This window comes from Talpa occidentalis, unplaced genomic scaffold (assembly GCF_014898055.3).
Source record: "Talpa occidentalis isolate TD23 unplaced genomic scaffold, MPIMG_talOcc4v2.1 talOcc4.13, whole genome shotgun sequence".
Lineage (NCBI taxonomy): Eukaryota > Metazoa > Chordata > Mammalia > Eulipotyphla > Talpidae > Talpa > Talpa occidentalis.
This window is the reverse complement of record NW_023601322.1, coordinates 24,701,498-24,727,680: the sequence shown is the minus strand read 5'-3', so window position 1 is coordinate 24,727,680 and position 26,183 is coordinate 24,701,498. Positions and strand designations below refer to the sequence as shown.

Sequence of the window (26,183 nt, the reverse complement as noted above, 5' to 3'; positions counted from 1 at the left end):
TCAGCTGTTATGACACTGACACTCTGTATAGATATAGGACACCTAGAGGTTGGTCAGAGCTGAAAACACCAGCAAAACATCACAATATTTCTAATATACAGGTATACAGGAAGTGTGTGACCATTGTTCAAATATATTTTCTCAGTTGAGGTGTGCACTTGTGTGATTTGTGTGAACCAAACATTAAAACCTATCACATCATTTTGTGCTATTACACACATGTGCTCACCTAAGAAGATGGGGCTAAGCAATACAAATATGTTTACCATCCATCATCTCAACAAATACTTATTCATTAAATATTTATTGAGCACCTATGATGTACCAGCAGCACATGAATTAAAGCTATAAAGAATTACTCATAGACCCCCCCTTAATCACCTTCCAACCTAGGGGCAGAGATAAACCAAAGACTAAAAAACTTTACTTCCAAATAGAAAGTGATAAATACCACAAGAACACAAATAAAAAGGGCCAAGGGAGTCTCAAAAGGGGAAGACTAACTATGAGGGTAGAGACTGCAGCGGCGAGGGATGCTTTATGGAGGAAGTGTTTTCCAAAATGGGCCAGACAGTCTGGTCAGATTTCAATAGGGATGATGGGTAGAAACATTTCCATTTACACAAACAGCATATAAAGAAATGTATGCAGAAATAAGCAATCATGGTGGATTATCAAATGTATGGTTATGTTAAATTTGAGTAGAACATATACTTGCCAAAGGGTATCCTGGGACAGGAAGCATAAGCATAGGCATAGCATAGTGATTTCAAATAAATGTAATGAGAACGTATTCAAAGAGTCAGAGTATGGGGATGACATGGAGATGTGTGCTTCTGGTCTCGTTTATTCCTGTACCCTCTATACACAGTAGAAATCCATGTCCTTAGTGGCTGTCCAATAAAAAAAAAAAATGTTTTATAAGCACTTACTCTGGGCCAGACCCTGCGCTAAACACTTCACATATAAAAGCTCATGTATTTCTCAAGTTTTGGAATTAATTTAGCTAAGATTATACAATGTGGTGGCATAGCAATGCCACAGTTCTAGAAACAAATTCCTTCCATATTAATTTCTTATAGCTCTACATCTAAACCAAGTTCACACAGCTTATAGATAACAGATCAAGGACACAGGCCAAAACCTGAATTAGTCTACTGTTGCTACTCAAGAAATACATATCTATTAAATAAATAAAGGCCTTCATATCAAGGACAAAATTTAATATTCTTTTTGTATCATGGTTAGATAGACACAACCTCCTGAAATAAGTTATAGTCCTCCTTGTTATATTCTCAGTGATAGAAAACAGGAACTGCTGGTTAGGATCAGGGTCTCTGTCCTCAGGAGAACATGGTATGTGGCTGTTTTCTTTTGTCTTGTCATTGAATTCGACAGGATATTCTACAAGCTAGCTCCCAGGTGCTACAGCCAGGCATCAGCCATCAAGATCTGAACTTCCGGGCCTCCCTGGTGGCGCAGCGGTTGAGCGCTGGGTTGCAAAGCTGCCCGCAGCATCTGTGGCACCGGTTCGATCCCCGGCTGCTCCCCGGCCACTGGAGGAGGGTCCCACATGGTGCGCAGACCTCTCCTGCCGCCCGCTGCTCCCCTCAGCAGTGTACTTCGGTCCTTCTGCCTGCTCTGCTCCCCACTCTGATGAATTCTCTCACCCTCCCACACTTCTGACTGTACCCAGTGCTTGTATAAATAAATCTTAAAAAATATAAAATAAAAAAATAAAGTTAGAACAAGGAAAGTATTATTAAAACAGAAGGCATTTAAAAAAACAAAAAAAGAGCTGACCTTCCATTACAATGTGGCTGCAGTGTGTGACATCTTGTGCTATCCACTGTGTAGCTATAGGAAGAATCTGCAAATGTCCTATGTGCAAAGGAAGACAGAACAGAACCTTTGGGGGTTTCTGGAATACATGAAATACATACATGTGCTCTTCTGTACACAGAATTAAAATGATTTCTCACATTGGGACAATGGGGATAGAGTGGTCTCTAGAATGATTTGAGATTGGTCTACATAAGAGGTAAATGGCAAGCAATTGTCTACCTTTCATAATTATGAGATAGCTTTACTGGAATATGTGAATTCTAAAAGTTCAATCTTTATTTTTGAGGCTCATCTTCCTCTTCCCAAATAATAAAAATGTTTTTTACTCTTTTTAGGAAGACAGAGATTTTGAAAAATATTATCAATTTAGTCAGGCAGGTCCACTGCTGGGAACTAGACCCTGAGGCAATGTAGTAAAGAGAAGAGAGCATGACCTTCGACTCCAAATCATATCCCCCTCCAGCTCTCAGTGACCCAGAGGTCTTGGTCAAGGTCAAGGCATTCTAGTGTTCTAATCCCATTTCTCCCATTTCTTTATCTCTGACATGCAGATAATAGCATCTATGTGACAGAGTGGCAGTGATGGAGCTCAAAAGAAATGACACAGATGGAAAGGTTTTGTAAACATTAGTCAATAAAGTGTTGGGGGAAGGGATATGTATGTGTTCTCAGCAGAGCTCAAAATATATTTCAAGTTAAACCATTGCTGAAAAGTTGTTTCTCTCACATTTCTGCAAACTATAGAGCCAGGTAATTGGGGTTTAATATCATTCCAGATAAACCAATTTGTAAAAGTTTCAACAGTGGGATGAATTTTTCTTTCTCAACTTTTAACAAAGTCAAAACAATGAATAAGCCAATCTTTCCTTTATTATTGTTTCCTATTTTTTAGTCCACTATAGAGGAAGAGGAAATTGCAAATAGATTATAGCAAGCGCACCCAGTCTTTACAAAAGGATTAATACCAAGTTTTAGAATTAATGATATAACCTAATACAATCTGGTGGCAAAGCAATGCCATGGCTCTAGATGCATATTCCTCCTGTAGGTGTTTGTATATTAGTTTCCTGTTTTATCTGTAACAAAATATCACCAATATAGTGGCTTAAACATGAGAAGTTTATCATTTTTACAGTTCTGAAGATCACTGGGCTAAAATCAAGTTTTAGGCGGATCCTCTAATGTTTCTTCTGGAGGTTCTAGAAAATAATCTGCTACTTGTCTTTCACAGTTCTAGAGGTGGCCTGCATTCTTTGGTTGGTAGTTCTATTCCCTCTTCCAAAGCAGCAATCGCATCTATCTTGAGTCTGTTTCTGTCATCTCTTCTTTAACATTCCTTCTTCCCTCTTTTGCATCTAAGGACCCTGGAGATAACAGTGGCCACCTAGAAAATCCAGAATAATCTCCTCATGTGGCTACCTTTAATCACATCTACAAAGTTCAAAGCCCATTTTTGTAATAAAATGTAATATATATTCACACATCCCAGGAATTAACTAGATGTCTCTACTGCCTCCCAAATGCCTATCAAATAAATGAACAGGTCTTTGTCAATCATTATTTTGCCTACCATGTGGTTTGGTTTGGTTTTTGTTATTTGTTGTTGTTTATCTTCCCTACAGTATTTTCAGAGGGATTTTGTTTTTGTTTTTTGGTTTTCGATTTCCCCCCTTCTCCAAATCCCAGCCCAACATAGTCTCTGGACCCCAGAAATACATGACCGACCTTATGGAAGAGTCACTTACTAAGTGCGGGAAAAACCCTAAAAACATTCAAAAAGTGATTTTGATAGACTTGGTCCAGCCAAACACTTTTGCAGTTTTTTTTTTTTCCCCCTTTAAGGTCCAATGGGCAGATCTGGCTTTCTAGAAACAGTCCAAATTCAGGTAAAAACATTCTGAAGAACTCAGTTTGAGGGTGTAACCTCCCTAAAGGACAAAGACACTAGTAACCTTTGTCCTACTAAAAATGTATCCTTCAACACTTACTTTTAGTGCACATGGGTTGCTTAATAAACCAGAATACTTAAGACTTTTGTCAGACATATCCATGGAAGCATAACCAAAGAAAAATGGTGTTGAAGAGAAGACTTCTATTATCTTTTATTTTACCCTCTAAAATCTAATTCAGAGCCTGGGAAGAAATGCCTGCATAGAGCCAAATTTCATGTTCATTAATGTAATTGTACATAAGTGTCATAGCCACCTCCTCCCACTCTGCTGCCAGAATGCCTGTCTTCCTGTATTATCACCTAACAGCACCATGACTTCATGATGGCCTGCCTGGGACTGACCAGACTGTAACTGAGCTCTGGGTCCCAAAGGCAACAGGGTGATTTTTATTTACAGTGACAAGATGATCTTTACCCTTGTTTCTCTTTAGACTGTACACACACAGCTCTATCCATGAGCCAAAATATAGCCAGGCCAGCTCTCTGCACTCTGCACTTTACTTAGCTGACTAGGTGTCAGCATTAATTTCTTGACTGTGGGGAAGTTCCATTTCTCTTGCCCTCGGGATGTTTACTTGACCTCTCCAGTCCTGTGATTGGGAGCAGTTTGGTCTTTTCGCATAAGTTCCAAACATTTTCTTTCTTCTCCATTGCAACTATTATCTCCTGTGACATTTACAAGGACCCATTCTGCCGTAGCTAGAGCTATAAACATGCAAGAAGCCTCAGTGACACAGAGTTCTTTTGTGCTCGAACATGCCAGTTAATAATTAGAGGGGCTTTCAGCATGAATTTGTGATTTGAATCCTCTGAATACGTACCCAGTTTCAAAAACAGCCAACCAATAGTAATTTTGTCAGTTGAACCCTTCACAAACATTTTGAAAAATTATAGCCAACCATAATTATGTAAACAAAACATTTCATGATTCAACTCTACAAGATTGTATGTGAATGAGGTTCACACAATGCTTGAAAAAGACAGAACAGTTGGTTTAAAGATTCAGGGTCAGGGTTAGAATAACTGGGCTAGATAGGAGTTTGAACTTGGATCACTAATGAGTTGTGTCATCTTTGACAAGTTATTCACTTTCTTAGAACTCTATTTGACAAATTGGCAGAAGCAGTCATTAGCCTAGCTCACCCCAATTGCCTCTTTTAGTTCTAATATTCCATAAATAATAAGTAAGCACCCAGCACCTTTCAATATTTATTATTATTTTTGTAGGTGTGCTGTCTGACAGTTACAGTTACACTAAACAAGAAATCACCCCTTTTACCTTTAATAATGTTGACCTAAATGCTTATACATTTTTACTACTCTACTTTACTGCTATAATTATAAGCAAGAAGAACCAGCTGGAACCAGCAGATGTTTGTCCTTCTCCACAAAGAGACTCTTTCAGAGGTCCAGTGCTATAGAAGGGAAGGGATGAGAACACACACTGAGTTTCCATTTTCTAAGGTACATGCTCTAAGCTGCAATGACTTTGGTTTAACCAGTAGACAGGTTTAATATTCTAAAGATATTTTGATTTTAAAAGTTTTATCTCTAGAGAATGAAGCTTTGCTTTCAAGCAAAATAAACACTATTTGTCAAGAGCAATGTAATTATTCATTTGCAAAAACCCCAATGAATGTTCCTATCACTGTGTTTCTCTCTTTGGTTCTCATGAACTTAATTTGCCCACAGCCTTAAGAGTTTGCATTCAAAATGCATTTACTCTGTTCCTTGTGCCCTGCTTTTGAGTGTTAATAATTGTTGTGTCTCCTATTTCAGATAATCTGTTATCCTGGACATTTTGCAAAGCCGGAGGAGTTCTTGGCCCATCTGAATTCTGACTGCAACATTTTGAGATCTCTGTGTTCTCATTTATAGCAGGATGACATGTACCATGCAATTTAGCTTCTAATGTTTTTAAAACCTCAGAGTTCTTTTTTAAAAAAATTCCACTTACAGTTAAATCATGAGATCACTGAAAACAGTGGGCATTCTGTATAACTCTTTCTACTTGAAATAGCAAGCAATTGATGAATATTTATTTAATGGATGCTATAAACTTTTGTTAGATGGGAGGGATAATCACAGATGAATATATGTACACTTTATACTCCAAATGGGCCAGATGCAACAGCAGCAGATGTAGGATCTTGCTAGAAATGCAAATTCTTAGGTCCCATCCCGGAGATTACAGGATTGTGACAGCACTGTGGTCGAAGGATCCTATCAGGTGATTCTTTGCATGCTAATGTTTGAGGATTACAGTCATGGACCAGTTTCCAAATCCTGGAAGATATAGGTAGTTTCTCATCACAAACCCTACAATAGTAAAACTTTCTTACATTCCAGTGGAAATGTGCAATGAATTAAGTTGTGATTTCATAATTGTTGTAGAGGTAAATTCAAAAGGATAAATGTTTACTACCCAGGTCCTCACTAACTAGTCCAATAGATATAGCAGGAATCAAGTTAGGGTTTTCCAAGGAACTTGCTCATTGATTTTCTCTAAATGAAAGACATCCTAATGTTATTACTTTACTATAAGTTAAACTTTAGACACTTCTATAAAACTCCAGAATTGCAGGCTATTCTGGGGTTCACTACATGAACATTGGGACTGATTCAACTTATTTAGATGGGGAAGTAAATATTGTCACTTTTCTTTATAGCCCTTTGGTTTTCTCTAAACTGAGCATTCTGGAAAGAAGATATTACAAGTGCTCATCCTTGAACAATCCCAATATATGATCAAAATCCATTGTGAGAGACTATTTGAGTCTCTAGATTCATTCCAATGAGGCCTAATTATAAATCGTATTGTAGTATTTATTTTTGCTTTTATTTTATTAAAGTACTGACCACCTGTTTTCTGCCAGTGAATTTTTGCATATACATTACTTCTATCAGTGACTCTGAATAATGAATACAGTTACAAACAAAGAGGCCCTGAAAAGGTGTGAGTTGGCACAGGTATGTGTATTTGTGCACGGACGAACATCATTACAGGAGAGAGTGAAGAAAAAGATTTATTCTCCTAAAATACATTACCATGATTCCTGAGAGTTAATTATTTCTTTTGAGAAATTAGCCCTGATATGTCACTAGCTTACTGACAGGCAGTGATTTCCTCTGGTAAACACCTGGAAGCAATTGCCTGCAGCTGCTTACCTGTGATTCAGGTATATATAGGAGCATGCACACCATAGGAATAGGAGTTTTCCCTTAAAGTTATGCAAATGCATGAGCAAGGTTATGCACAGAATGCTAAAGAGATTTGAGAGGTTCCTAAAAAAAATCAATTCAGCAAATCAATACAAAATATTTAAGCACCTCTTTTTTACTCATCCCCCATTATGCAAACTCTTTCCTGCAGTTCTGGGAGCACGCCCTTTAAGATGGAAGTCCAGACACAGTTGGAGAAAGGAGGGATTGTGGGAGAGAGGGATGAGGAAGGGCTAGAGGAAAGAAAGGAGGGGAAAAGAAGGGAGGGAGAGAGGAGGAAAAGGAAATTAAGGCAGTGTCTGATTTTATGAAAGGATTATATCTAATACAGGAACTTAGAGAAAGATGACTTTGTATGAAGTCAATAAACAGATAAAGATTTCTGGAGAAGTGAGATTTGAGCAGGCTCTGAAAGAAGAGGTGGCGAAGGAGTTTCCTACCAAACAGTGACTTCTGTAAGAATTCATTCTCTTGTGATTAGGCTAGAAAATAAGAAAACAGATGGTGACCTGTTTTATTTAAAGCATCTTAACTATTTAGCTCCTGTCAGTGAACAGATAAATTATATTACCACTATGCCCAATCTCACAGTGGCTTTTGATACTATAGAAAGGACATTTTTACTACAGGCAAATTAATCCATTTCTTAAAAAAAAAAAAAAAGATTTCTATTGATATATTTAAAATGTCTGTCAATCCCTATGCAAACTGCCAAATCATGTGTTAAATTTAAAAATAGAGCTGAACACTTAAAACTCATCAGACTGTAATAATTGAGCTTAAACTTAAAGAAAGAAATATGAACAAATGCAAAGTACAAGATCTAAGTTAACTAAATCTCTCCAATTTTGTGAAATCCAGACAGATTCCAGATGTTTTATGGAATAGAAAAAATCCATTGCTTTCTACTGGGGATGCTATGACCTGCAGAATACATAGTCAAAAAGAAAATCATATTTCCTTGATAGCTCTAAAATAGAAATTGCAAATAAAAAAGCAAAAGGAAATTTTATCTCTGCTATAGCAGTAGGGAACTCTGTTAATCTAAATCAAAGAAGCATATGTTTCGATATTTCCAAGATACTTTGGAATATAATTTAGCAAATTAGATTTCTGGTCTATCTACCCTAGAATTTTAATGTGAACTCCAAAAGTTGATCAATAATATATATATATTTCCCCTTTTCCCAATTCATTGTGAAATCACCCCCTCCTCATTACCTCATAATAAAATGGAAAAAAAATTAGTATTTCAACTTAAAGTTTTAGTTATTTAAGAAACAATAACATATTTTTCTTTATAATTAGTTACTAGTGTCCAGGGGCATAATGAATCTATCAGTGCAGTTAACACAGTAGTTAGGTGCCTACTTTTATGCCAATCAGAGTGCTATTAGACACAGTCTCTATTTCCTGGAATTTCAAATCTCCATCATTATAAGGTTTAAAATGTAAAAGTTGGGGAGAGGAAAGAGGGTAGATGACAGATGAACAGGATTCTTGAGATATCATTTTCCCTGAGGGACACAGAGGTTAGGCATCTGGAGGGAGCAGCCACATCTGGAATGAGCTGAGGACCTTAGGACAAGTTCATACAAAGAGAAAACCAAGAGACCATGAAAAAGATTAAGAAATAATAAGTCAAGACTAGGGCCTCCCTGGTGGCACAGGTGGTTGAGCGCCACACGGTGAAGCAGTCCACAGCCTCTGCAGCGCGGGTTCGATCCCAGCCGGCTGGCCAGCGAGAATTCCACGTGGCAGAGCAGACATCTCCTGTCTTGCCCACTGCTCCCCTCAGCAGTGTATTTCAGTCAGTCTGCCTGTTCTATTCCCTGCTCTGTCTCGGTGAATCCTCTCACCCTCCCACCCATCTGGCCTGTACTCTGGTTCTTCTATAAATAAATAAAATCTAAAAAAAAAAAAAAAGAATAGTGCCTTCAACAAGGACATTGCCCGTCCCCCCACAGGTCCCTAGCCCTAGAAGCCCTAGCCAAAAGAAGGAGAATGCATATTCCCAGTGAGAGCATAACCTGTTCAACTGTTCAATCAAGAACATTCAGATGGCCAGTGACTGGTTTTGGCAATGGGGAGAGTCACTCATCTGTCCCTGGACTCTCCAGGATTGTCAGCCTCTACAGTAGGCAGCCAGGGAGGTTACACACCTCTCCCTGCTTATAACATCCTGACTTCACTCAGAGTGTACAAGGAATAACTGTACATGGCCAAGATGAGTTCAGGCTGCCCAACGGATTTTTGTATGTCTACCTTGAGGCATCGACGAAAGTGCAGGCCTACAAATGTCAAGATTTATGGTGTCTGCCTCCCTGCACAGTGGGAGAGTGAAGGTCCTCCAGGCATGTGGTTTAGAGCCATATCAGCAGAAGGCATCTGGACAGGCTGCAGAAAGTTAGGTAAGTCCCCAGTCCTCCTCCAAGCATGACCACTGCACTCAGTGTAGTCAGAAACTACAAGTAACCACAGTGAAAACAGCCTGAAAACAAAGGACTCCCTGGTTGCTGGTGCCCAGTGTGAGAAGTCAGGAGTTGTTCCCACCTGGACCCACTTTACTCTCTGGGGTTCCCCTGAAACTCACATTTGCTACTTTTGAAGGATGCAGAACTCCTGGAGAGAAGATGTAAAACAGCAAAATGGATAAGTGATAAAACCTTAATACATGGTATCAAGAGAACTCAAGGACTAGGATACCACAAGGAAGGAATAATCCTCCAGGACCCAATTGTAAATATATGGAAGAGCTTATCTTCCTATCAGATAATTTGAAATTGTCATGATAAATTAATTCAAAGAAATGGGAGAAAATATAGAAAAAAGAAAACATAGAAATAAAATCAATGAGCAGAAATCAGAAATGGAAAATTTAAACAAGAAAATAAGGGAGAGTTTCAGTATGCAATTCAATAAAAGAAATTTTTTTAAAATCTGCTGAAAGCTTACTAGACCAAATAGAAGAAACATACTAGACCAAATAGAAGACCAAATTGGAGACCTTAAACATCATAATGCACAAAAGACACAAGTGGAAAAGAAAGAAATATGAAGGAAAAAAGACCTCTCTGAGTCTATTAGGAAAGTTAACAGAAGGGAAAGATAGAAAAATAATGGGGAATTATTCAAAGAAATAATAGAGAAAAACTTCCCAAACCTGGGAAAAAATTAAATGTGCAATTTCATGAGGTTAAAAAATCCTGTTTATCTAAATATAATGAAACCTACACATAGTAAGTAGTTAAACTACCAAGAGTTAAAGACCAAACAAGAATAATGAAAGTGCCTGGGGAAAAGCAGCAGGTAAACTATAAAGGAAATCCCATCAGGCTGACATCAGACTTCTCAATGGAAAACCTTCAGGCAAGGAGAAAATGGAACAATGCATTCAAAATACTCAATGATAAATAAGTCAAGAAAAACACTGGGGAAAGGAGAATATTTTCAACAAGTGGTGCTGGGAACACTGGACAGTTATATGTAAAAAAATGAAACTGGATCACCATCTCATACCTTACACAAAAATTAACTAAAAATGGATAAAAACATGGATGTAATTCCTGAAAACAAAATATTTTGAAGGAATAGGCAAAACCACTACATTGACTTCAATGATGTCTTTATGGATTCATCTCCAATGGCAAGAGAAACAAAAGTCAATATAAACAAATGGGACTACATCAAGCTAATAAACTTCTGCACAGAGGAATTAATACTCAGTAAAACTGAAAGACCCTTCCAAATGGGAATAAATAGTTGCACACCATATAACTGACTAAGGGCTAATAATCAAGATATATAAAGGACTCATCCAACCCAACAAAAAGAAAATAATTCAATAAAAAAATGGGCAGACAAAATAAATAGGCCCTTCTCCATAAACATACAGATAGCCAACAAAAATCTGCAAAGAGCTGATGAGACTCAGCAACAACAAAGAAAATAATCCAGTCAAAAAATGGGCAGAAGAGCTAAAAAGAAACTTCTCTGAAGAGGAAATGCAAATGGCCAACAGACATATGATGTTCAACATCACTTGTAATCAGGGAAATGCAAATCAAAACTACCATGAGATACCATCTTACACCAGTGAGAATGGCACATATTAAAAAAACTAGCAACAACAAATGTTGGCGAGGATGTGGAGAAAAAGGAACTCTTGTGCACTGTTGGTGGGAGTGCAAACTGGTCCAACCACTATGGAGAGCTGTGTGGAGATTTCTGGACCTACTAAACATAGAGCTTCCATATGATCCAGCAATTCCACTCCTAGGTATTTACCCAAAGGACACAGAAACATCAATTCCAAAGAGCACCTGCACTCCTATGTTTATAGCAGCACTGTTTACAATAGCTAAGCTTTGGAAACAACCCAAATGCCCAAAAATAGATGACTGGATCAAGAAGATGTGGTACATATATACCATGGAATATTACTCAGCATTCAAAAAAGATAAACACATGCAATTTGCAGCAACATGGATGGCACTGGAAGGGATCATGCTCAGCGAAATAAGCCAAAAAGAAAAAGAAAAATACCGGATGGTCTCACTCATAGCAGGAATCTAGAAAACTTAAATAAGGGACCAGGAAAATGAATATAAGAAAGTGAAAATCAAAATCAACAAAAAAACTATGAACCAGAGACACTTTTTGGGGGTGGGGGGCGGGAGAAGGATTGGGGTCAGAATGGGGCAATTGTATGGGGGAATATAAAAATAAAATTTAATAAAAAAAAAAAAAAAAAAAAAAAAAATGCTCACCATCGTGGGCCTCCCTGGTGGCACAGTAGTTGAGCGCTTGATCCCCGGCCGCCAGTGAGGGTCCCACATGGCATGGAGACCTCTCCTGCCGTGCCACTGCTCCCGTCAGCAGTGTATTTTGTCAGTGTGCCTGTTCTGCTCCCCACTCTGGCTCTGGCGAATTCTCTCACCCTCCCACACTTCTGACTATACCCAGTGCTCGTATAAATAAATAAATAAATCTTAAAAAAAATGTTCACCATCACTTAGCATCAGGGAAATGCATATCAAAAACACAATGATATACCATATCTCAACTGAGAGAATGGTCCCTATTAAAAACTCCAGGAGCAACACGTGTTGACAAGGAAGTGGAGGAAAACACTCTTACCTGTTGGTAGGAGTATAGACTGGTCTGTCCCTATAGAAAATAGTATGGAACTTTCTCAAAATCTTAAAAATGGATCTACACTATGACCCAGCAATTCTACTCCTAGGTATCTATCTGAAGAATGCAAGAATGCAAAAACACTAATTTGAAGGGATATATCAACTCCTATGTTCATTGCAACCCTGTTTACAATAGTCAAGTTGTGGAAACCATCTCTGTCCAAGGACAAAAGAGTGGATTAGGAAAATGTGGTAAATATGCACAATGGAATACTACTCTGCTATAAACAAAAAAAATGAGCTCTTGTCATTTGTGAAAACCTGGAGAGAACTGGAGGGGGTTGTGCTGAGTGAAATAAGTCAGTAAGAGAAGGACAACACTGGGTGGTGTCACAAATATGTGGACTATAAAGAAACAAAACAAATCTAATCCAGTAACAAACCTTTGAAATCTGCTGGCAGAATTGAAGCTATAAGATGAAGCAGGGGAAGGGTGGAAAACAAAACAGAGAGGGGCACAATCCTGGTGATTGGTTATATGTGCCTTTGTGTGATGTGGTGTGGTGACATGAATCTGAAGAGGTGTGATCATATGCTTTTGAATCACCTACAGTGTGATAACGCCATAATTTTTCTTTTTTAAATCAGACAAACAAGTAAAAGCTGGAGAAAATTTTACTGCTAAGAAACATTACAAACCGGGCCTTCCTGGTGGCACAAGGGGTTAAGATGCAACCTATGAAGCAATCCACAGCAGCTGCAGCGCAGGTTCCGTTCCAGCCAGCCAGGGAGCTACCCACATGGTGCAGCAGGTCTCTCCTGTCTCGCCCACTACTCCCCACAGCAGTGTACTTTGGTCAATTTGCCTGTTCTGTTCCCTGCTCTGTCTCTGGTGAATCCTCTTACCCCCACACCTCTGGCCTGTACCCCAGTTCTTATATGCATAAATAAATAAATCTTTTAAAAAAGAGACATTATAAGCCAAAATATAATTCAGTAATGATTTGTGAGTTATAAGCTAAATTATATCATAGATTTAAAAAACTAAGTAACAATAGAAAAAAAGGGTAGAAAAATTGGCCTTAGATCTAAAGTTCTGCACCTACATTTGTGTATTAAAGTCAGTAGAACAACTGGTTTGTATATATGAGAAAAGAGAAATTTTTAGGAAGCAAAATGGAAAAAGATTACAAAAGAGACTGAACAGGGCTTCTACCTGACCTGTAGGCAGTAGTGAGTTATTGGTATCCTTTGAAGAAAAAATTGATATGGCCAATGTTGCTTTCATTTGCACTTTGAAATTTCTCTTTCATTTATGTTGCATTTTCTCCCATTTCCATCTATCATTAAGAAGTCACATCACCTTCTTTGAACAATCATAGGTTCCTAATTTCCAGATGTGTCAAGTAGGACTTCTGAGTAGCTCATGCTTAGAGTTAGAAGTACAAATTATTTATTAGGGGGAATTAAGTCCTGTGAAATTTAAAAGGATAAAGTGAGAAAACAGGACACCTTCAGACTCTGTGCAGATATGACACCTATGAAGGAAGAGTAGAGTAAACAGGATTGTCAAGGAGAGCCTCAGTTGTGATACAGATCTGACAAATTCTCAGCTAACCCAATGGGTTAGCTTAGAACAAAGATAGTGCACTAGACGAGTTCTTCACTGGTTAGAACAATGTTGGCCCAAAGAACCCTGCTGGACTCAGTCCTTTACTAGGTACTACTCATAAAGAATATGGCCTTGATTCAAAATTGAGGCAGTTCTTTACAGTGCTGCAACTGGATGAAACCTAGTAAGTTCACTCCTGCACCTAAATGATGAATTCTGTCTTAATATATGTGCTGCCGAAGCAAACACATGAATGAATTCTGTCTTAAAATGCAAGCATAATGACTAGCATACCAGCTTCCAACTACAAGTCTCCCCACCTGCGTTTGTCCATTTTGAAATCTCTGATTTGATTTTGTTTTAGGCTTATCCTCCTCCCAGATCATCATGGGACAGGGAAAATTAAGATGGAAAAAATAATAAAAAGAGGGGTATCAAAGAAAAAAGAGTATCATGGAACGTCCTCCTAGCTTTATTCCCTAAACCATTATTATTAACTGTGGTTGGCCAAAATTTTGTACCTATAGAATTTGTTCTGCTGCTGATGAATCATGAGCTTGATTATTATAAGGAGAAAGAAAAATAATAGAAGAGAAAAAGACTCTCGACTTTGTTATATAAAGGCATAGGTCTTCCCTATTCATAACTACGTTCAAAAACACCAAGGTTGCCTAGTAGCCACCTCATGTATGTTGCTTCTTAAATGATTGCAACTGTTTCTTTTAATTGTAAGAGAAAAAAAAATGACACAAATGTACATCCCTAATATTAAGCAAAAAGTTGAACCTGGAACATTTAATACCATGCTCACTTCGGGCATTTTAGACATGACCCAAAGGGACTCTATTCTCTTCCCTGGAAAAGAAAGCCAAACTAAATAACATGAAATTTCACCAAATGTCAATTTTCTTTCTCCATATGGAGAAAGGCGTTTGTTCCAATTGGCATACAGTCAGTCAAAGATGCAAAGTTGGTTACACACGTAGAACACGAATTTAAACTTAGACTGGGTATGGGATGGATTATATCACTATTCAACGCTAAAGGTCAGTGGTTGCGAATCTATGATTCCCAAACTAACGGCATCAGCATCATCTGAAAGTACTCAACAAATTCACATATCCCTCATGAGATATACTGAATCAGAAACTCTGGGAGGAGGCCAGCAATCTATTGTCGAACAAGCCTTCCAGTTAATTCTGATGCATAAGATCCAGAGTCATTAGTCCAGTTTAGGATGACTTCGATGAAATGCAATGTTAATATGTAAGTAATTTCAAGTGTACTGACTGGAGGGTAAGAACAGAGGAAGTAGAAGGGAGCCATATGCCGTAGAAAGGTTGGGGATGAGGAAGTTGTCATCCTCATGATGAAGAACAAGTTTTATTTAAATGAAGTTTATTGGGGAGACCAAGAAACCATTCATTGAGTCTGACCTATAAAGAGGTGAATTCTGATTGATGATGGAATCCATGACCTCAAAAATGTGTACCCAGCTGAAGTAAGATGTGATTAGAGATATGTATTAGAGAGTATCATTTGTAGATATTATCTATGCATTTGCTCATACGATAACATGTCATATACAGTATTCCTTATTTTTTCACTAAATTTTGTATTGAAAATTTTTCTTATAATTATATATATAGCCATATTCTTTCCTTTAATTAGTTGCATGATATCCCAAGCATATTGTATGGTATATATATTTTTTAATAATGCATATCATCAGTGGCATGATTGACTTAAAAGGAAAATGTGCAATTTTGGTAGTACTGGAAAAATATAAACTTATTTTATACTGTATATTCTTTCAGACTTTTTGAATTTTGTGCCATGTGCATGCATTAGTTTATGTCAATAGCTGCATAAAATTACATTTCTGATGTTCTATCATTTATGTATCCAATCCCATGTTAGGCCATTTGAGTTTTAATCTTTTGCTGTTAGAACAATGATAAAAAAAATATTGTTGCACATAGATCATTTACTATATGTGCTGCTGTATCTAAAGAATAAGCACCTAGAAATCCTGTAAATGGAATGTGATTTTTTAATTAAATGAGATTCCCAAAATGTCTTCCATAAAGACCCTTTTTCTAACAGCAATAAAATGAATTTTTTTCTCTTTATACAATTAATATGCTGTGTTACCTGTTTTTAATTTTTTTAATCTATTATATGGAAAGGGATAAACATTATAGCTTTAATTTGCTATTGCCTAATTTCAACAAGGTTAAGCATTATGCTTAAAAACTATTTCTATCGGGCCTCCCCGGTGGCGCAGCGGTTGAGCGCTGGGTTGTGAGGCTGCCTGCAGCCTCTGCAGCGCCAGTTCGATCCCTGGCTGCTCCCCGGCCACCAGAGAAGGGTCCCACATGGCGCGCAGACCTCTCCTGCCGCCTGCTGCTCCCCTCAGCAGTGTACTTCGTCAGTCTGCCTGTTCTGCTCCCCACTCTGGCTCTGGTGAATTCTCTCACCCTCCCTCACTTCTGACTGTACCCAGTGCTTGTATAAATAAATAAATAAATAAATAAATAAATAAATAAATAAATAAATATTTAAAAAAAAAAAACTATTTCTATCATTATCAACTGCATATTAACCTCTTTCCCTTGTTTTCTATTAGATTATAAGTCTTTTTTTCTTATTGAGCTGTACAAACTCTTTATGTATTAAATACACTTTTTCATCTATCATATAAATTGAATTTTTCAATTTTTTACCTTATGCATATCCCATGCTTTTATGAATTACATTTTGTTGTATTTCTTTGATTATATAAATTATTTCATTATAAAATTTCAGGCAGTGATGTATATTTTCATTATCTTGGTTGTAAGGATGGGTCTATGCATATATCCAAAAATTTATCAAATTATCACTTTAAATATTTCCAGTTTATTGTTTCTCAATTACATCTCAGTAAAATTATTTTTAAAATTGTCACTGATATTTTAAAATTTCCACCGATATTTTAACTTGATTTTATATGTGTATGTGAACATGTTTATGAAAACATGTTATGTTGGCCAACTTACTAAGTTCTCATACATTTTATAACAGATGTTCAGTTAATTCTCTTGAGTTTTTGAGGTTAAAAATCCAACTCCATCTATGATAATATTTTTCTTCATTCTTTCTGAATCTTATCTCAATTTTTCCTTTTGTTTAATTGTACTAGGTGGGACATTCAGGATATTAAATGAAAATGGTGATGGCAGACCTGAATTCTTGTTGCTGACTTTAATAGGATGCTCTCCAGTATTTTTTATTTAAAGATTTATTTATTTATTTATACAAGCACTGGGTACAATCAGAAGCATGGGAGGGTAAGAAAATCCACCAGAGACAGAGCAGGGAGCAGAACAGGGAGACAGATGGAGGACACTGCTGAGGGGAGCAGCGGGCACAGCAGGAGAGGTCTATGCGCCATGTGGGACCCTCACTGGTGGTCAGGGATCGAACCAGTGCTGCAGAGGCTGCGGGCAGCTTCGCAGCCCAGCACTCAACCGCTGTGCCACCAGGGAGGCCCTCTCCAGAGTTTTTTAACAAGAACAGATACTAGCTCCATTGAGAGAGATATTTTTCATTATGCTTAGGTATTATACATCTACTCCTATTTTCTATTTTTGTAGATTTTTAGTTATTTTGCTGAAGTAATACTGGTTTACATTATATGATTTGAATTAGGATCACACCTCTTCTTTTGAAGATTTTTTTCAATTAAATAATTTGCACTGATTTTATCAAAAGCACTTTTTCATCTTTAGAAATAACCATGTAATTTTCAATTTATGATGTTAATACAGTGAAGGGTATTAACAGCTAGTGCAGTACTTAACAATCTTTAAATTCATGGAATTTCTTTGATTGTGGTGTTTGTTTGAATATGCTGCTGGATTGTGTTCAATAATTTTCATTTGAGACTTCTTTGCTTAATGTTTAAGATTGAAAAAAATTAGTTTAATTTATCATAGTCATTATACTTATTACATATTTATTGAATTATATATGCATATATGCATTTTTCAATAGATTTAAATAATTCTAATGAAAATACACTTTTACTTATTTTCAAAGTGTTTTACTATTATAGTAACAGCACTTAACATGAGATCTACCTTCTCAACAAATTTCTGAGTGCACAATGTAATATTATGTATAGATACAATGACTTACTGATCTCTAGAAGTCATTCATCAGGCAAAACTCAAACTTTAGACCCATTAATTAGGCAAAGAATCTGGTTAAATCAACCCAGTAGGGATGAAAGATTGGACTGGATAGAAAAAACAATTCAAGTGTTAGCAGGAAAGTCACAATAATCAAAGCCCGGGAAATAGAGAGCTGTAACATCAGACATATTACATATCATAGAAATGTATCATTTAGAAAGAATTTAGTTACTAAATAATTGTATAGAATAATTTTATAGAATTATAGAATTTCTTTTAAAGAAAAAGCTTGGAAGGTTAAAAAAGAGAAATCTTTAAATAATAGACCTCAACATTACTTGAAGAGATGTGATAGGGCATAATATGATTAATTATCAGAATGAAAGTTGGTGATATAATTGCTGTCAGGTTCAAAAACATCATTTATCTCAGTACAGCATAGAGAATCCTAACCTGCATCCTTTCATGCTTTGTAGTTTCTTGATCACCATGCTTCTTTTTGCTCTGGACAGTCCTTCCACATTTGAGACTATAATTCTGTGGCACATCCCCAGTTGCTTGTCAGCTTTTTTACCAGATCATCCTATTCACTCCCCTGAAGGGGGAAATCACAAAGGATGCTGGTCCATTTGGGTACAAAGTGGGACAAGTTCTCTAGGTATGGCTGAGTGGCAGTCAGTGGAGGGCAGGCCTAAGGTGATTAAGACCTATGAATGGCAGAATGTCCTTGTTTGTTGTCAGCTTCAAAAGTACCCAAAATAAAGGTAACAAAAACAAATCAGAAAACACTATGAGCAGTGGGGTGTTAGAATGTTGGCCTTAGATGGAACAGAATACAAAACTTAAACTCAGCTGAAACAAACAGATAACAATATTAAACATATGAGGAGGATTGTGGAGAATTGAAAAGAGTATGCCTAACCTAAAAACATTCCAATTCATGGTTTTAGAGGCCCTTCTGGTAAAAAGACAATACCTCTAATGGTTCATACTAAGATCAGAATTGGAAATAAGTGGGCAATGTCTCTGGTCAGAACTTTTTACTTTTATTCTATTCTATCAGTAGACATGCATTAACTAAGAGCTGTTTCACCCTGGGGATACTATATTAAAACTCAACCCATGATTACAAATAGCTTACAATCTACTTGGAGGACAAAAAAAATCTGTCTGAGAAAGTAAAGTGAGACTCTTAGATAAGATACCAATTGATAAGGTTTTATATAACTGAAACTTGGCCACTCAGAGATTAGAATTTAAGAACTGTTATGAGACCCACTTCACAGTGCTGGGTTGTGATGATATTGTGTCATTTCTGATGGACATCCTTATCCTGCTTCTTTTGCTGCAGAAGTGTGCTCAGCAGCGAACATTTTGATCCATTAAAAATATAGATTCAGGGCTTCCCCGGTGGCGCAGCGGTTGAGCTTGCGAAGCTGCCCGCGGCCTCTGCGGCGCCGGTTCGATCCCCGGCTGCTCCCACCGGAGGAGGGTCCCACATGGCGCGCCTGCCGCCTGCTCCTCAGCAGTGTACTTCGGTCCTTCTGCCTGCTCTGCTCCCCGCTCTGGCTCTGGTGAATTCTCTCACCCTCCCGCGCTTCTGACTGTACCCAGTGCATGTATAAAAACAAACAAATATAATAAATAAATATAAAACATGCCTCTAATTAAAAAAAAAAAAAAATATAGATTCAACTGGAAATAAAACAAGGGATACCAAATTTCGTATTTTCACAATTTCATTATAACTTGTCTTGTGTTCCCTAAGAAATGTATCAAGGATGTGATATTCTTTCTCCTTTGATTGTCTCTAGAATACAAACATGACAAGGTTTTTTGTTCAGTTGGATATTTCTATTTGTCAATAAGATAAGAAATCAAAATTCAGTTTTGTTTGTGGGCCATGTGAGTAAACTAGATCTGACTTTCTCTTATTCTTTCTATCCCTCTCTCTCTGGGGTCTTCCATGTTTCTCCCACTGAGGAGGAGAAGGAGTTCTTCCTCTGAGGAGTTCCACTGACAGCAGAGACACCAAGTGTGCCTGGACCCTGACTTGGGGACCCTTTCTATTAAGTAACTGGGATAGTGAGAAGGGGTGGATTTGACAGGGAACTTACGCCGTCTTTGGAGTTGCCAAACGCACACACAAGAATCAGTGTCCTCCTCAGTAATGGCAGAAGGAATTGTGAAAGTATCACCCTCATTCCCCCCTTCTACCTCACATCCTCACGGATTTAGAGAAAACTTTTCCCCTTGCCCTCTACTCTGGAAAAGCCTTGGCAACTCTCCTGCCCTCTGCCAACTCTTCACTTAGATTTGGGGCCAGGGAGCAGACATTGTAAGGGTGGGGAAAAACAGAGCATGGCACATTAGCATTTCCAGTCTACCACATAGGGATTCTCAGCGTTTTCAATATATATTTAAAATAACGGAGCGAGACAAGCTGCTGCCTTCCCTCAAAATTGCCAACTTATGCTCCAAGATCTCCTGCATTTTGCATTGTGTCTGTCTGTGTCAGAGGTTTCAGGAAAGGTAATATAGAAGATGAATGAAAGTCTATCATTGCAGTGCCAAGATGAAAAAGTGACAGCTCATAATGAAAAGAAAAATAGTTTCCATTTTGGGCCTCTGTAAGTAAGAAAGTGACAGAGTCTTGGGAACCGTGAGTCTGAAAAATGGTCCCTTTGACAGACATGCCTGTAAGTGAGAGGGCCCCGGATATAATACCACCTATAATAGAGGGAATAATGATTATTTTAGGCATTGCATGATTTTGAATAAATCCTTGACTACTCCCCAGAAAATGGAGTTGAAAAGAATCTAGGAAGAGTGGTAGGTTAATTTAAGGAATAAATGACCACATTTTTTAGTCTTTTAAACCTAAGTTGGTTAAATTTATTTCTGTCACAAATGACCAAAATCCAATAGTAATAATATTTTTTTTTTGGCTTCATCAGTGATACAAAAAAAGTCACTGTAGAATCTTCCTTCAGGATTTTCTTTGTGGTCAAGTCTTTAGGATTTCACTCCTAGATTGGCTATTCATTATTTGTAAACTAATTGAAATCTAAATTCAAGTTGAGGCAACAATGTAAAATATTGGATTTTTTCTAAATTCAATACCAAATTTCCAAGATGCTTGGGTTTATCTGAGAGAAACTATTTCCACTTTTCTCTAATAGCTGATTTTGCTTTCACCTCAGATGCCAGCCCACTTGCAGTGTTTAAAATATCTTATCATGCATAATTTCTTTATCCCCTAGACACAGCACAACCAAAAAATATACCAGCAGCTTGTTTAATAAATACCAGGTCAGTGATACTTTCCTTGTGTATTTGCTCTACTGTGAACACATGCTAGTCTATTGATTTCCTTAAACTAGGCTATACAAAATCTATCTAGGAATTGGAGCTCCTAGAGTGTCCACTCTCTTGGTTTCAACCATAAGCTAAAAGAAATAAATGATCACTAAAAGGAGTGATTGCTGCCCATTGAGAACTGAATTGTGGAGCCTGAGGGAGAATGTGAAATTATTTGTCAGAGAGTCTTAGAGAGAGAAGGGATGGACATAGAGGTCTGGGCTCTGCTTGCTACTCCCGTTAGCAGGAAACTGGATTCTCCTCACAGGGCAATTGCATATCAGAGAAGATCTAATGACCAATCGAACTTCCTGGTTCTAATTCAGTCATTCTCCCTCTGATGGGCATCCTTCGATCCCATTTGGTTCCCTGAAAATACAGGGAAAGAACACATTCTTCTTCCAAACACTAACCCTGCACCTGTTTGTAACTAGTCACTTTATCATCATTGAACAATCCTCTTACCAATCTTTTTTTTTTAAGATTTATTTATTTTTATACAAGAACTGGGGTACAGGCCAGATGCACAGGAGGGTGAGAGGATTCACCAGAGACACAGCGGGGAACAGAACAGGCAGACTGATGAAATACATTGCTGAGGGGAGCAGTGGGCAAGACAGGAGTGGTCTGCTTCACAATGTGGGATTCTCACAGGCCGGCCAGGATCAACCCTATGCAACAGAGGCTGCGGACAGCTTCACAGTGCGGCTCTCAACCACCTGCGCCACCAGGGGAGGCCCAATCCTCTTACCAATCATTTCCCCAAAGGAAAGTTGAGTTATAAAATTTACCCTATTGGGGGGGGCGGGGATAGGAAGGACTAGGGTCAAAATAAGGGGGGGGATGCAATTGTATGGGGAATATAACCAAAATGAAAATGCAAAAAATAAAAAATAAAAATAAAAACTACTGTTCACTTTAAAAAAAAATTACCAAAAAGAACCACAAAGGGGAAAGGACTAGGAGGAATCCACACAACCATCTTCTTCCTCAGCATTCACCAGCAGCCAGGGAGAGGTGGGCTTCCCCCTTCCACACTTATTTTTGCCATGCAGTAAGCACACGTTAATCAGTACATGGGCTCAGACCATAGACGAGTGGAAAACACAGGCTTTGGGAGAACCTGAGATGTATCTGGCTCAGTCTCAAAGTTTTGTGATCATAGCACAATCTTTCTAAGTTTTATTTGTAGAATGGGGGCTACTCTTATTTAGACTTGTGATTGTAAAAACAGAGTTAAGAGCTCCTGCAAAATTGTAGATATTCAGCTTGCAACAGCCACTGTTTTCCCAAGGTTCACAGATGAATTTAGTTACCTTTGTATTTTGTAAAATTCACAGATAACAGTTAAAAATATTTAGGGAGTTAAGAAGGGAGCAGAGATGGGGAAAGGGACATTGTAATTCATTCTACAATGGAGATTAGAGAGACAGGGGAAAGTAAGAGGGTATAAGCTGGGATCGTGACTCTTTTCTATCAGTTTTAAACACATTCTGTCCCCAAATTACAGTGGTGTTGGGTGTGGGAACACAGCACCTAAAACAATCGCTGCCATCCACCCTTCCAAAGAATATTCCTGTGCATAAAGCAAAATAGGAACGCTAATGAATGGCACTGGAGAAAGTACATTTAGGTATAACCAGTCTCAGAAAAATAAAAAGACTGAAATTCTGCATGAGTACAAAGAAGCAGGTCCTGACTCAGATTTATTAGTCAGGGACAATCTGTCCAACTAAGTGCAGGTGGTTTCTGATCTCAAAATAAAAAACCTGAACAGACAAAAGACTGGGAGAAAAGATTGTATTGTACTGGGAACAATGCAACTCTGAAAAGATGGTGAAGAGATGCCCTGATAGATCTCCCATCTCTCACACTTGTTTAGCAAGGACAAACAGTACAAAAAGAACCAGCATTTTCTCTGGATGCTGAGAATAAGAATAATTTCCTGTATGGAGAGCACTGCTAATCAGAGGGGATGCTGTGAGCACTCCTGAGTTCACTGTGTAAAAGTCTTTGCTCAAGATTCTGAGACAGAAGAGGAGGCAAGGATATTTTTCTAATGCTTGGGTTTTTGCTTCATAGACTCTTGTCTGTTTCCTATTTGTTTCCAGGCCAGTAGGTTAATCCCTAAATTCTACATCATGCACTGAGCTTTCATTGTTTAGAAATAAGACTCACCTCGGTACCATAACAACACACACACACACACACACACACACACACACACACACACACCCTCAGATTCTTCAAAATAATGCTACAGAATAAAGAATAAAAAAAAAGGAATTTTGTGGAGGGAAAGATGATGTCAGAATAGGGAGGAGGATGGGGTTTCAACTGAACTGAGCAAATATCTGACTTAGATAAGCAAAGAGGAAAGGAAGCAATTTCCCAAGTCTCTTCTAGAGCATTCTGCCCAGACAGGGGAATTTCCTCATGTTATTTCAATCAAGATAGACTCCCTATTTAGCAGCCCTCAGTGTAATGAATCATACCTGGTGGAGGCTTTCAAGACTTGTAGAATATTCACAGTTACACTCCTGGTTGCAGCCTTAATCAAATATAAGGATTTGTGTTTGCTTGAATTTTACCCTTTATGGCTTAAAAGGTAATCACGGCTTCAAGGGTAAAATGGAAGACATAAACTTGACCATGAAAATCCAGACCACTAAGACTTGATAGGTGTACTGGCTATTTATTAATTCTTTACTTTTCACACACCTTTCTTCTGTTGTTTTAGCCCCACTTTCTGTGTGATATTTGAGCAGGGATATTGCAAAGAACATCTGCTTCTTTGTTAGCAGGTCAACAGGAGCTGTATCTCAGTCTCAAGTTACCAAGTTCCTTCTTGTTCATTTTTTTTCCCTACATTGGGGAAGTTATTGCTTCCTGTACTTGTTCTCCTGTTACTCCCTAGAGTTCCCATTTATCCCTTTTAGTAGTAACCATTTTTTAACTTGTAATCAATTATTCATATTAAATCTACTCTTGAACAATACTGTATTATATATCTGAAAATTGCTAAGAGAGTAGATCTTAAAAGTTCTTACCACAAGGAAAAAATTGTAATTACATGAGGTGATGAATTGTAATTAAGCTATAGTGATCATTTGTACGTGTGTATATTCTAAATCATTATGTTGCATTTTTCAAATTCATATAATGTTATATACCAATTATGTCTCAATAAAACTGGCAAAATGTTACCCTGTTCATATAACTTCTATGATTTGTCTTCTGAAGAGAAGGCTAAGGATCCAGAGTTGTCTTTTTTCTTCGAGGAGAGCACATGTCCTCCAATGTGTGAGGTGGAGGTAGACATAGAGTTAGAGGGAGAAACAAATAGATAGAGGTAGGGATAGAGATGGAGATAAAGATACCTTCAGCTATTAGTCTAGTCCCTAAACCCCTTGGGCATTTTGTCAAGTGTGATTACAGATATAGTGCTAATATACAGAGCTGGTTATCACTGACTCATTAGTTTGCCTTACGATCCAGTCCCTACCTTCCTCTTCTCTACTTTGCATTATGGGGGCTGATTTATAATTTTTTTTAAATATTAAATTTTGTTCATGCATACAAGAACCAGGGTACAGGCCAGATGCATAGGAGGCTGAGAGGATTCACCAGAGACAGAGCGGGGAACAGAATAGGCAGACTGACAAAAACACACTGCTGAGGGGAGCAGCAGGCAAGACAGGAGAGGTCTGTCATGCCATATGGGTATCTCCCCTGCCAGCTGGATGGAACCCTCACAGCAGAGACTAGGGATAGCTTCACAGTGTTACGCTCAACTGCCTGTGCCACCAGGGGAGGACCCTACTTTTTAGTTATTTTATTTTATTTTATTTTTTGCCAACAAGTTTCAGGCTACATTCAGCCAGAGGTGGAAAATTGGAGAGTAGAAAAACAAGAGGTCTGGGCATCCTTTCTCACTCCCCAAGTCAAGCATCTTGAGCAGAGTTGCCTTTCCTGCTTGGTTGTAGCTACCGAAGAAGTTTCAGCTCCTTCCAGGCTGTCCCAACCTCTGTGTTCTGAGATAACACCATGTCCTTTGGTCATCCCTGGCCTGGAGTAGTAGCATCTGCCTACAGTTTTACCATTTAGTTTTTTCATTGCTCAAAATCTTTTAACTAGTTGTCCAAAATGTATCCTGTTATTGAATAATCTAGAGGAAGCTGTTTTACTAATTAGATTCTGATACACCTGTAGAGGTACCTCTCACATAGTCTTCATGCATTCACATATCTGAATGTTCTCCAATACTGTCAGACACATTCTATTTCTTATTTAAATGTCCTAGACAGTATCATGGCTGCTTCAGAAGGCATATCTCTTAGTTGAGCCCCCATATTCTAGATTCCTTTTCTTCTTCCTCTTGATTAAACAAAACTCATGAAAATTAGTAAATTAAAAAGTCAATCAGGGTTTCTTCTGCAATTCTAAATTACCTGAGAGCCCCTCCACAAGTTCAGAGAAAGAGTAAGTAAAAGCCACCTTTAAAGTCACCTTTCCCCTGAGTGTATAAGTAATTGAAACAAGTGTGTTTCATCTTCTTTGGTTTATGATTCAGTGACCTCAATCCCCACACGAGATGTAAATAAGAAACTGGAAAAGACAGTATGAGAAGGAAGAGGACAATAACATCAACTTCATTTAATTGAGTATTATTACTATATATTTTTCTTTAATTTTCACAACCGTCCATGAGTTGATATAATTCCTATCCCCAGGTTACTGACAGGATAACCGAAGCTCGGAGAAGTTAAATAACTTCCCCAAAGTCACCCCACTGAGCCAGTACATTAGCCCTGGGGTTTGAACGCAAGTCATTTCAAACTTAAAACGCAATTGATACATTGTGAGAGGGGACCAGG

The 26,183-nt window shown here is 37.9% G+C and overlaps 1 long non-coding RNA gene across 1 annotated transcript in view; it reads right to left on the bottom strand.

The window, feature by feature from the left end:
- The window catches only part of LOC129145593 (uncharacterized), a 134,528-nt gene that overhangs the window by 42,093 nt on the left and 66,252 nt on the right, over nt 1-26,183 (bottom strand). The window lies entirely within an intron of this gene.